The sequence below is a fragment of the Protopterus annectens genome, chromosome 13.part0 (assembly GCF_019279795.1).
Source record: "Protopterus annectens isolate FY-2018-M chromosome 13.part0, PAN1.0, whole genome shotgun sequence".
Lineage (NCBI taxonomy): Eukaryota > Metazoa > Chordata > Ceratodontiformes > Protopteridae > Protopterus > Protopterus annectens.
This window is the reverse complement of record NC_056747.1, coordinates 1,040,540,666-1,040,552,297: the sequence shown is the minus strand read 5'-3', so window position 1 is coordinate 1,040,552,297 and position 11,632 is coordinate 1,040,540,666.

The window sequence follows — 11,632 nt, the reverse complement described above, 5'->3', positions numbered from 1 at the left end:
AGGGAGTATTTGCTCACTGGTAATATGAGGTTTTAGCCAGGTTTCTGTCAAGATGACTATATCTGGGGAGTACAAGTCTATGGTGGCATGGAGTTCATGGACTTTGTTGGATATACTTCTAATATTTAGGCTTAGTAGAAGGAAGTCACTTGGCTTTCTACTGGCTGTAATATGGGAGAAGTTGTAGTTTCTAGTCTGATTATGAGGATTGGGGTTGGAGATGGTAGGGCCAGGGTTGGGGTGGATGTCTCCATTTAGGGCTAGTTTTGATATGCATGAGATTATTAGTTTTCTCAGTTTTTGAATGTGTTTGTTTATAAGGGAAACTTTATGATTGTGCTCTGTGGGTGATAGGTATGGTGGGAGGGTTACTATGTTAAGTTGTAGGGATGCTTTACGTTTGAGTAATATAGTTGGTAGAATATGTGGGGGGTGCATAGGGATGGTTCTTGAGCTGGTGGGAGGGGAGCTGAGTATGGGTGAGACATGAGTGGTGGTGTGAGTAGTAGTACAGTGGTAGTAGTTGAGTGGGGGAATGATGGAGCTTTGGTAGGATGTAAGATATGTATGCAGTGAGCAAAGGAAAGGTATGCTTGTACATGTTAGTTGAGGAGGTGTTATAGTAGAGGGAATATGGAGGAGGTAGTGTTGGGTTAGCGCTGTGGTTGGCTATTGGAAAGATGGGAGGGGTTTGAGTGCAATAAAGGTGGGACCACTGGGGGCGGGAGGGAATAGGGGGCAGGGTGGGGAGCGAAGCGGGTAGAGACCATGTTAGGTTCTTGTATGAGGGGCTGGAAACAATCACAAAGCAAAGACAAGTATGTGTTAAGAAACAATCACAATTGACCAAGGACTGCTCTGAAACTGTAAGTCATTTCTTATTTTCTCAGGTGGAAAAACAGGATAACCTTGTACCAGTAGGCTACTGTGGTCATAGTTTAAATTAACAAACACACAGTATTGATCAGTTATGGATACTATTTGCTAACAGAAGGGAATAAGAGAAAGTGGAAGATGTGTGTGTGTGTGTGTGTGTGTGTGTGTGGTGGGGGGAGGCTACTTACAGCCAATGCAGAGTGCTCTCCAGGGGAAAATGAAGATTGGCTCAAACAGGCAGACACATACTCAAAGTTAACTGTAGCTGTTGGCAGACAAAACCCTCCCTCCCATCCTTCAAAACCATTCTGAAAAACTTCCTAGCCAAACACTGGCTCTATTTTTGCTCAACACCAGGATATACTATATTCCTAAATATGGTCAAATACATATTCATACCTTATATCCCCTTACTCTCCCTTCTTCACTCACTCCCTTACTTCTATCAATTTCTCTCCCCTTGCTTTCTCTCTAAATATACCATGACGCTGCTCTTCTCTCACTTTGTATTGCAATTCATGTTTGTATTATACGAGCTTACTTTTAATTTCTCTATAAACTCATTCAAATTTCTCTATTAAATCAATGTCATGTAACTTGTATCTATTCTTAACCATTGTTCTATAGTATGTCTAATTTGGTATAATTATTTAAACTGTATATGTGTCTTGTATTATTTTTAAAGACTGTAAAATTGTTGTTCTTAAAATGTTTTGTAACACTATGGAGCTTCTCTACCCTGCCCTCCACTGAAAATGGGCTCCTACCCACTTGGACTTTCATGTAATCAAATGTCAATACATAATAAATAAACAATAAATAAATAAATAAATAAATAAATAATGGGCACTTACCAGACATGGACTGGTGCATGGCAAACTGCAGCTTCTCTGCAGGTTAAAACTGATATTATATTACATATTAAGGCTGATACTATATTTAAAATGTGTTTACAGGGAAAGTCCAAATAGGACAGAGCCCATTTTCAATGGATGCCTGGGGAGAAATGCTCCAGATGCATGACTTTGGAGTGTGGGAGGAAACCAGAGTACACAGAGAAAACCCACATGAATGCAGGGGCAGACATGCAGGCTCCACATAGAAGGCACCTCAGCTGAGAATCAAATCAGAAAACTGCTTTCTGTGAGGCAACAACAGTAACCCTGCACCACTGCACTGCCCAAATATTTATCTGGTATGACAAGAGTGTCAGCTTGTGAGGGTACACGTCACTACTGTGATCATCTAAAACAATGTTATTATTGTGGGAGAACTGAGACATATTCTACTTGACTGTAATTGATTTAATAATATAGATGTGAACAATGTAGAAAAGGTGGTCATACTAAACACAATTGTAAACATGACTGTAAAAGATATAAAAAGTCTGGACAGTCTTAGTTTCATAACAAATGATTTGAAACAGAGGTAGAAAAACACAGGAGAGAAAGGGGTACAAAACATGGTGCAAATGACCATCAAGAAATTTAAGTAAATGAATAATGTGAGAAAGAGGGAGGGAATTGTGAATCTTTTGATTGTAAAAGAGAACTTGAAACCCGTTATCCAATGTTACATTCTGGGTATGAGAAGGAATGTACAGATGCACAATGACAAAAGAAAGAAGAACGAGGTAATATAGATAGATAGATAGATAGATAGATAGATAGATAGATAGATAGATAGATAATGAGATGAAGCTTTCCTTTTCTCTATAATTGAATGTAACAAAATGTAAACAACAGAACGGTTTGGAGGGACAGGTGTATTTTGCAGAGGATACCACTATTATGGAACAGATTCCCTATCCACATAAAGTTCATCCCTGAAATTTTCAAACTCAGCTTAGATCTATGGTTGGAAAAAAGAAAATGTATCTCATAATTACCTCCTGTACTACTAATGGACAGATGCAGCTCTTAAATGCTTTATCCCATGTATGGGTCTCCTCAAATTATCTATGGTATGATCCCAGTTATTCTCAATAGGGGTAAGTATACAATTATAGACCGTGGGATGGGTAAGGCCAATCTATAACTAAATGGGATAGGTTATTTTGAGTACAAAAAGGGAAGCTGGCTAGATATGAAATGGCGCCGCAAGGGAAGCTAGCCTCATAGTTACCTATAAACCTATAAATACTACAATGAATAATTTTGAATTAAAAGTGATGCCGCAGTTAAAAAAGGAGAAAAGTGGCATGATATTTTACAAATGTAATATATTCATTAGAAAGAGGAAACGCAAACACAGACATATACTGAGGAGGGGAGATTATATTGTTATTCAGGGAAAAGGAATGTACGGGTGTGTTCATTTTGGTAAAAAAATCACAAAAATGAGGTATACAAATATTACAGTAATAGAACTAGGAAGAATTTTGATATCTGGATGTATATTTGAAGGTGCACATTATACTTTATGCAATATGTAAGCAAATGCTAAGGAAAAAGAAAGAATACTTGAAACTTAGTTATGATAGGGTACTTTAATTGTGAATTACATGAGAAGGACCATGATTGTAGGAGCAAAAAGTGTTCTAGAAAATGATACTAAAAGCTGACATGGCAATACTAGAAAATGAAGGCCATGCATATAGTAAAGTGGCAGAGTGATAGTAAAACGAAAGCAGGTTATATGGTATACAGCACTAGTCTGAAATGAAGAATAATATAACTGTGATATCTGCTCTTATCTGAAAAGCCAGATGTCACATTAATATTTAGGGAACGGGATTGTGATAATATATTATCTTGTTTTATTAATTTTCATCTGAGAAACGTGTTCACCTTATTATGGCAAAATCATGCTAACATGAAATTTCATTTAACTTAGTGTGGTAGCTGGTAGGGTAGTAATAAAACAGAAAGTAAAGAGGAATATTTGCACAATAAAATTGAAATGAAGAAAAGGCAGGATAAAGAGTAAATGTAGTACATTCATGAATTGCACGATAGATTATAAAGGAAATATCACTTTTTAAAATAGAGAAATGTAAGAGAAAGGAAAACTAAGATGTGGTTGTAAAAACAGAAATAATTAATAAAGGGAAAAAGGAAGTTTCTCAATTGTTACCTAAAGATGTAGTAAAGAATAAAGTATTAATGGAAACATTACAAGTGGCCAAACAAATAAATATATAAGGCAGCAATAGTTAAAGGAACTGTACAGTGGCAAAAGTATATTGACAAAACAAAGAAGGAATGATCTGTTAAAATGCTGACAAATAGCATAGAAGGAACAGGAAAAAAATATTACTATTACAGAAGCAAAAGAGGAAACTGGTACCTGGTGACGAGAGGATAAGATATCAGTTCTACAAAGATATGATGCATAGTCATTTAACCTTATTTTCTGATATTCTCCCTGAAATGTGGCAAGTAGACTTTTGGTTCACTGCAGCTGACCATTAGCTGCCACCTGCTCTGTCCTCATTCCCTGGTCTATTGGAACTGCTTTAGCCTCCCTGGTCAATGCCTGACCCATGTCCAGTGAGGAGATCAAGGACTCTGATGCAACATCATATTGGTAATAGGGAGTACTTTTTTTATGCCCTAGCCTTCACCACCCTTCTGGCATACTTGTTAAGCATCCAGTTGTCGCCTGTGCAATAGGGGCATGCTGGTGTATCATTCTGTATCCATGGTGAATTAGCCAATGTCTTTCACCTAATCCCGCTGAGGACCATGCCTCCCCTGTGCATCCTTCCCAAAAGGGATCGATCATTCGGTGCATGCAAATATACTCCCTCCTTCCCAGCATGGCATGCCTGTCCTTCCTTTCCATCATCTAAGGTGTTCAAGGCATTACTATAACCCAGACCATTTGGGCCTTATTCAGGGCTTTTATTCATCCGCCTGGACTAGATAGTCAATGCACCAACCAGAGGGGCAACCATACTGGATCTGGTCCTCACTAATATGGGAGACTGCTGTATACCCCATTCTGTAATGCCTTCCCTGGTAATGTCAGACCACAAAATAGTCTCCTTTGAAGTAAAAATAAAACATGAAACCCCAGCTATAGCTGGAATATTCAGGAACTATTCTAAGGCTACCCTCCTGCTATTAAGTGATAACCTGGCAAAATTTCAAACCCCCATAAACCATGACAACACTGCTGTAGATCAGAGTGTAAAGTGTGTGTATTTGTATCTTTAAAAAGCATGCGAGGCTATACGTGCATGTATACAACCTGCACAGCCTTAGTTCCATTTTGAAACAGCAGCTTGGGAATGAGCATGCATGGTCATAATCATTAACCGTATACAAGTTACTTAAGTTACAGTCTGTAGTCAACAACAGTAATGCGTTTATATATAATAAAGCTGCTTGAACATAACCCATGAAGATTCGTTTATTCGCGTCCATATACGAAAGTGACATTATGTCAGAACTGGGATGGAAGAGAGAAGAACATTCCAAGCTATGACATGTACAGACAGCAAAGGTAAAAGTGAGAGAAAAGAGCACAAACACATCCAGAAAGAATCAAAGGTAATGAGAAATAAAACTAATTATTTACTCGATAAGAAAGACAATAAAGGGGCATTATAAGGGCACAAACCACATTATCAGGCAAGAGGAAAATACGAAAAGTTTGTTGACTAAAGAAAATGTTTAAGATAAAAGTATTTGATGAAATGATTAACTGTAAAGCAAAATGAGTATGTTTAAAGCAAAAAATGAGTATGTTTAAAGCAAAACAAGTGTGTTTGAGGAAAAGTTGGGCATGTTTAGAGTACAACGAGCACAAGAAAAGTAGAGCTTAAACAAGCAAAACAATTACAGTAAGAAAAGAAAAGGGCACATTAACCAAACTAAAGCAAGGCGACTGCATGTGTTTGGACAAAGTGCTGTATTTGGGCATAACTATGACTTTGTATTGTATCAAGGGCATAACTAAAGTTAGTTTAAGTATCTCAGAGTGTGTAATGGGCTTGCAGTGTGTGCTTATTACTGTGCATGTTTTTTGAAGAGTTCATTGTGTGCAAAGTGCAACTATCTCATGCAATCCAGTTAAAGTATAGCTATTTCAAAAACGTTTCTTGTGCTGGGTGTGTCTATTCATATAGTGCCGCTATTACAGGGTGCTTCTTGTACTATAGAGTTGCCTAGCAAGGTACTGCAATTTTGGTTACATTTCAGTGTGCTGTATGCAGTTACTTTGAAAGTTATTGAGTTTTGGCCAACGGATGTTCGATTTACTCACATTGTGCAGTTGCTTGACGTTTCTTACACTGATAAAAGGTGTTTTCTTGCAAAAGACATTACAAGAGTATTACATTTCTCATGAGTTATTCAGTCGCATCGTAAAGTTCTCAAATGTTTCTTAAAGTGATGACTTTAACAAGTGATGATAAATTACTTTTAGCATTTCTGCCTTTATCAATAATATTCTGAAAGCATCGAAAAGTCTGAGAAGTTATTTCGCAAATTTTAGTAAAGTATCGAAAAGTTATTTTGCAAAGTTCAGTAAAGTATCAAAATGCCCAAGAAGTTTATTTCACAAAGTCCAGATATTTGAAAGCACTACAAGTTTGTTCATCCACATAATTCAGATAAGTCCAATGAAAATATAAGTTCAGAGCACGAAGGCATTGGACAAGTTCTGTTTATGTCAGAAACTTCTCCGTATGTGTATGTGTGTATATTCATACTTATTCACAAAAAAAAACATTCAGTGGTATGTGTTAATATGGCAGACATATTTCGAAAACCCCTACCACTTGTGTTTGATCAGAATGTTGCAGAAAACTGAAGAATATTTGAGCAAGAGTACAATATTTTCATACAAGCGGCTTATGCAGATAGAGATGAATGCACCAGACCATTCATTTTACTAAACTTAGCAGGGTCAGAGGTCATAGAAAGAGACTGTTCATTTGTGTATGCACCAGCAGTGTATGAAGGATAAGGTGCAGACCACCATATATTGTTGTGCAAGCTGAATCAAGGGAAGACCCTGAGTGTTTGAAGTGCAAGTTTAGAGAAATGTGCAACCCCCAGATGAATGTTACATTAGAGAGGCATTTGTTTTACACAAGAGATCAAAAACCAGGAGAAACATTTGCAGCTTATATAACTGACTTCAGAAACAGAGCTAGGATGTGTCAGTTTGGTGATCTAAAAGATGAGTTGATAAAGGACAGGCTTGTATGTGGTATTAATAGCACTGCTGTGAGAAAGATTTTACTTTGTGACAGTGATTTAACGTTGAGTAAAGCCATAGAGATTTGTCAAATCCATGAGGTGACAGAAAAACATACAACCATGCTTGCGAGTGACAAAAGCATGAGTTCAGTTGGCTCCAAAGCACATGTAGACAGTATGCAACACGTGACAAACTAGAATAGGCCTAAGCATGTGGTAGCTATAGGATTTCCAAAGAAGCCATGAGGTTTTCTAGAAAGTTCCAGGAAAAGTGCAAGCTCCAGCGCCAGCTCAGTGCAACACAAATGTGACTCAGCAAAACTCAGATCTAGCTTTATTGCTAACTGTCGCAATTGTGGTGCGAATCATGAGTCTTAAAGAGAGAAATGCTTAGCATTTGGTCAGCAATGTCACAAGTGTAAAAAGTGGAACTATTTCCAAAAGTTTTGTAAATCAAGTAAGCCTCATGCAGTTGTAAAGAAAAGTTGCACAAAAAAGCAAGTTGATCAAGCAGAGCTGAAACAGTCAGCTTTCTATGTAGATGGTGTATCAGTGCTTGGTGAAAGAGTTGATGGAGTAAACTTACTGACAAAAAGTGAAGTGTTTTGTACAGTCCAGATTAATGGAAAATCCACAGAACTCAAAGTAGACACTCGGTCAAAGTGTAATGTTACATCAGCGGACACATTTGCAAAAGTGAGAACTAACGAACAACTCAATATAACCAGTAGTGTAACACTTGTTGCTTATGGAGGCGAAGAAATTCAAACCAAAGGTTCAGTGATACTTTCATGTTATTTGGCCGAGAACTTTTACAACTTGTTATTCTATGTAGTCCAAAGGCCAGTGCAATCTTTACTGGATCTCAAAGATAGTTTAAGAATGAATCTGCTTTCTTTTGCCAAAGAAGTTAATCATGTGAGCGAAGTTCCGAGTTCCAATTTCTCCAAAGCCATTTTCTCAGAGTATGCTGATGTTTTCGATGACAAATACTGCAAGCTTCAAGTTGTATATTCCATGAAGTTAGAACCAGAGATCACTCCAGTAGTCAGACCAGCAAGAATAGTTCCGATAGATATGCAGGATGAAATAAAAGCTCAGTTGGATAACATGGTGCAGCAAGGTGTGATTTGTCCTGTCACAGAACCAACTGAATGGGTATCGTTCATGGTAGCCGCTGATAAGAAAGGCTCAGATGAAATCAGAATATGCATTGACCGAAGAGATTTGAAGAAAGCATTACAAAGACCATATCATCCAATGCACACAGTTGAAGAATTTCATCTCTAATACCGAATGCCACTGTATTTTCTGTTTTGGATGCAAAGAGTTCATTTTGGCAAGCGATGCTGGATCTCAAATCCTCATTTCTAACTACTTTTAGTACTCTCTTTGGCAGATACAGATCCCTAAGGATGCCATTTGGAATAAATTCTGCAAGTGAAGTTTTTCATTGTGCAATGGAACAAATTTTTGTGGGTTATCCTTGTGTCATAATAGTAAACGATCTGTTGGTTGGAGGCAATGGTGAAACAGATCATGACAGAAACCTCAAGAAAGTTCTAGACAGAGCACATGAAGTGAATGCAAGCTCAATCCTCTGAAGTGAAAATTCAGAGTTCCAAAAGTGACCAACATAGGACATTTGTTTACAAGTACAGGCTTGAAACCTAACCCAAGCAAGCAAGCAGCTATTCTAGAGATGTCAGTGCCAGACAATGTACAAGGTTTATAGCATTTTCTGGACATGGTCAACTATTTAGTCAAAATTATACCAGACTTCAGTGCGTTAACAGCATCTTTAAGAGAGATAACACACAAAAATGTTGCATGGTCATGGTTGGAACATCATCAGAAGGCATTTGAAGACCTAAAGCAGAAAATTGCCACCCCACCCATGTTAAGATACTATAATGTGAACCAACCAGTTATTCTTTCCTGTGATGCTTCAAAATTTGGCCTAGGCACAGCCATACTTCAAGAGGGAAGACCAGTAGCCTATGCATCTAGAACACTAACCCAAGCTGAGATGCAATAAGATCAAACTGAGAAATAGTTTTTTGACTATAGTACTTGCATGCTCCAAGTTTCATGATTATATTTATGGTTGAGCTATTCAAATTGAAACTGATCATCAGCCTCTAGTTACTATTCTAAAGAAGCCTTTGCATTCTGCTCCAGCAAGATTACAGAGAATGATGTTCAGATTGCAAAAGTACAATTTCAACTTGGTCTGCACTAAAGGCAAGTTGATTTATCTGGCTGATACTTTATCCAGATCTCCTAGAAATGCAACAGAACAGTTTGATGCAGAGGCTTTTGACTTTGATGTGATGTCAATGCATAATTTTTCCACCACTAGGCTTGATGAGTTGAGATCACACTCAGACTGATCCAATTTCACAGAAGCTCAATCATTATATCAATGTCAGATGGCCATCAAAGCAATTTAGTGTATCACCTGAGGTGCAAGCGTATTTTCCTTACAGAGATGAATTGTTGATGGAAGATGGCATTATTTTCAAAGGTCCTAAAATTGTTGTTCCTGCTTCCTTACAACAAGAATATATTCAGATTTTGCATTGTGGTCACCCATGATCCACATCCAATAAGAGAAGAGCAAGAGAATTAGTATTTTGGCCTTCATTATCAAAAAACATTGATAAAGTTCTTTCTTCTTGTTCAGTATGCAATAGTACTAGACTGCATTTACAAAGAGAACCACTTCAGCTAAGTCCAATTCCTGTAGCAACTGATATCTTTGAGTGGAACAATCAACACTACTTAGTTCTGGTAGACTCTTATTCAAATTGGTTTGAGATTGACCTACTACCAAACTTATCCTCAACTACTGTTATTACTAAGTTGAAATGCCATTTCTCAGTTCATGGTAGCCCACACAAACTTTTTTCTGACAGTGGTACTCAATTCATTAGCCAGTTGTTTCAGAAATTTGCAAAAGAATGGGACTTTGTAAATGTCACTCATAGTCCTAAATATCCACAGTCCAATGGTCTAGCTGAACAAGCAGTACAGAGTGTAAAGCGATTACAAGAAAGGTCAAAGCATGGCAATACCAATCTATTCTTGAATTTGCTTAACCTCAGAAACATACCCAATGATATTCTTGGCTCACCTATTCAAAGACTATTTTCCAGGCAAACTAGAACTATGCTACCTATTTCATCAAGGTTGTTGCAGTCTAAATCCAAGAACAATAACACCATCAAGGCTCAATTATTTAAGAAGCATAATAACGAGAAATCTAGTTATGACAGACTGAGCAGATTACTTTGTCCGTTGAGGGAAGGAGAGATGGTACGAATCCAGACAACAAAAGGTTTTGATCAAATATGACAGATTACAGGCATATGTGCAGAGCCGAGATTTCATTTGGTAAATTCCGGAGTGGAGTATAGGAGGAATCGCAAACATCTTCTTATACCAGAACCATCATCATCATTGCAATCACAACATTGTATCTGTGATGGAAACTCTATACCCAGGAATTAGTCAGACACTGTTTCCAGACCAGAATGTGTTCAAAAGTCTGATTCTGTTCCAGAAAGTAATTCGAACATTCCATGGGTCAACCATTTTGCAGAAACTGTCCCAGTTGCTAAATCTAATTCCCAGTTTTATGTCACATGATATGGATGAGTGTCTAAACCAAATGTAAAATACACAGCAAAGTGGACTTGATTGTACATACTTATATGTCTAACATTGTGTAATGCATGTCTATAGATTACCTGTGATTTCTGCATGCCAAACAGTCTCATAACAATTGTATGGTTTACTTCTCAAAGAAGGAGGATGTAGATCAGAATGTAAAGTGTGTGCACTTGTATCTTTAAGAAGCATGTGAGGCTGTATGTGTACGTATATAACCTGCACACATGCACAACCTTAGTGCCATTTTGAAATACCAGCTAGGGAGTGAGCATGCATAATCATAGTCATTAATTGTATATAAGTTACTTAAGTTACAGTCTGTAGTTAACAATAGTAATGTGTTTGTATATAATAAAGCTGCTTGAACAGAATGAAGATACAAAAATTCAAATATTCGTGTCCTGACATGAAGCGACAACTGCTGCCTATGCAGAACTGTTCACAGAAATCTTGTACAAGCATGCTAATAGCTGCAAAGAGGCAGCTGTACCCACCAGGAAGAAGTACAGAACTAACTCAAAAAACAAGCCACCATGGTAGAATCACAAAATCAATAGCCTGTATAACAGAAGGAAGAAAATCATGGCAAAAATTAGGAGATGTAACACCCAGCAGGATAAAAGCACTCTCAAAGTGAACAAACAACTCAGAGGACAAATAAAGTCTACTGAATTCAAATTTGAGGTAAGTTTGGCTTCCCAGCCCAAGGGCAACCACAAAGCATTCTTTAGCTATGTCTGCAACCTCAAAGGCATTACATAATTGTGTACAGAGGTCGTTGTAAATGGAGTCACCTGTAATGAACCAGAAGATATAGCAAACCTCCTGGCTGATAAATTCACCTCCAACTTTCCCCTTTTCTCCCCCTCATAAATTCACCTCCAACTTTACCCCTTTCTCCCCCTCAACCTTCCCTCAGGAAATATCAT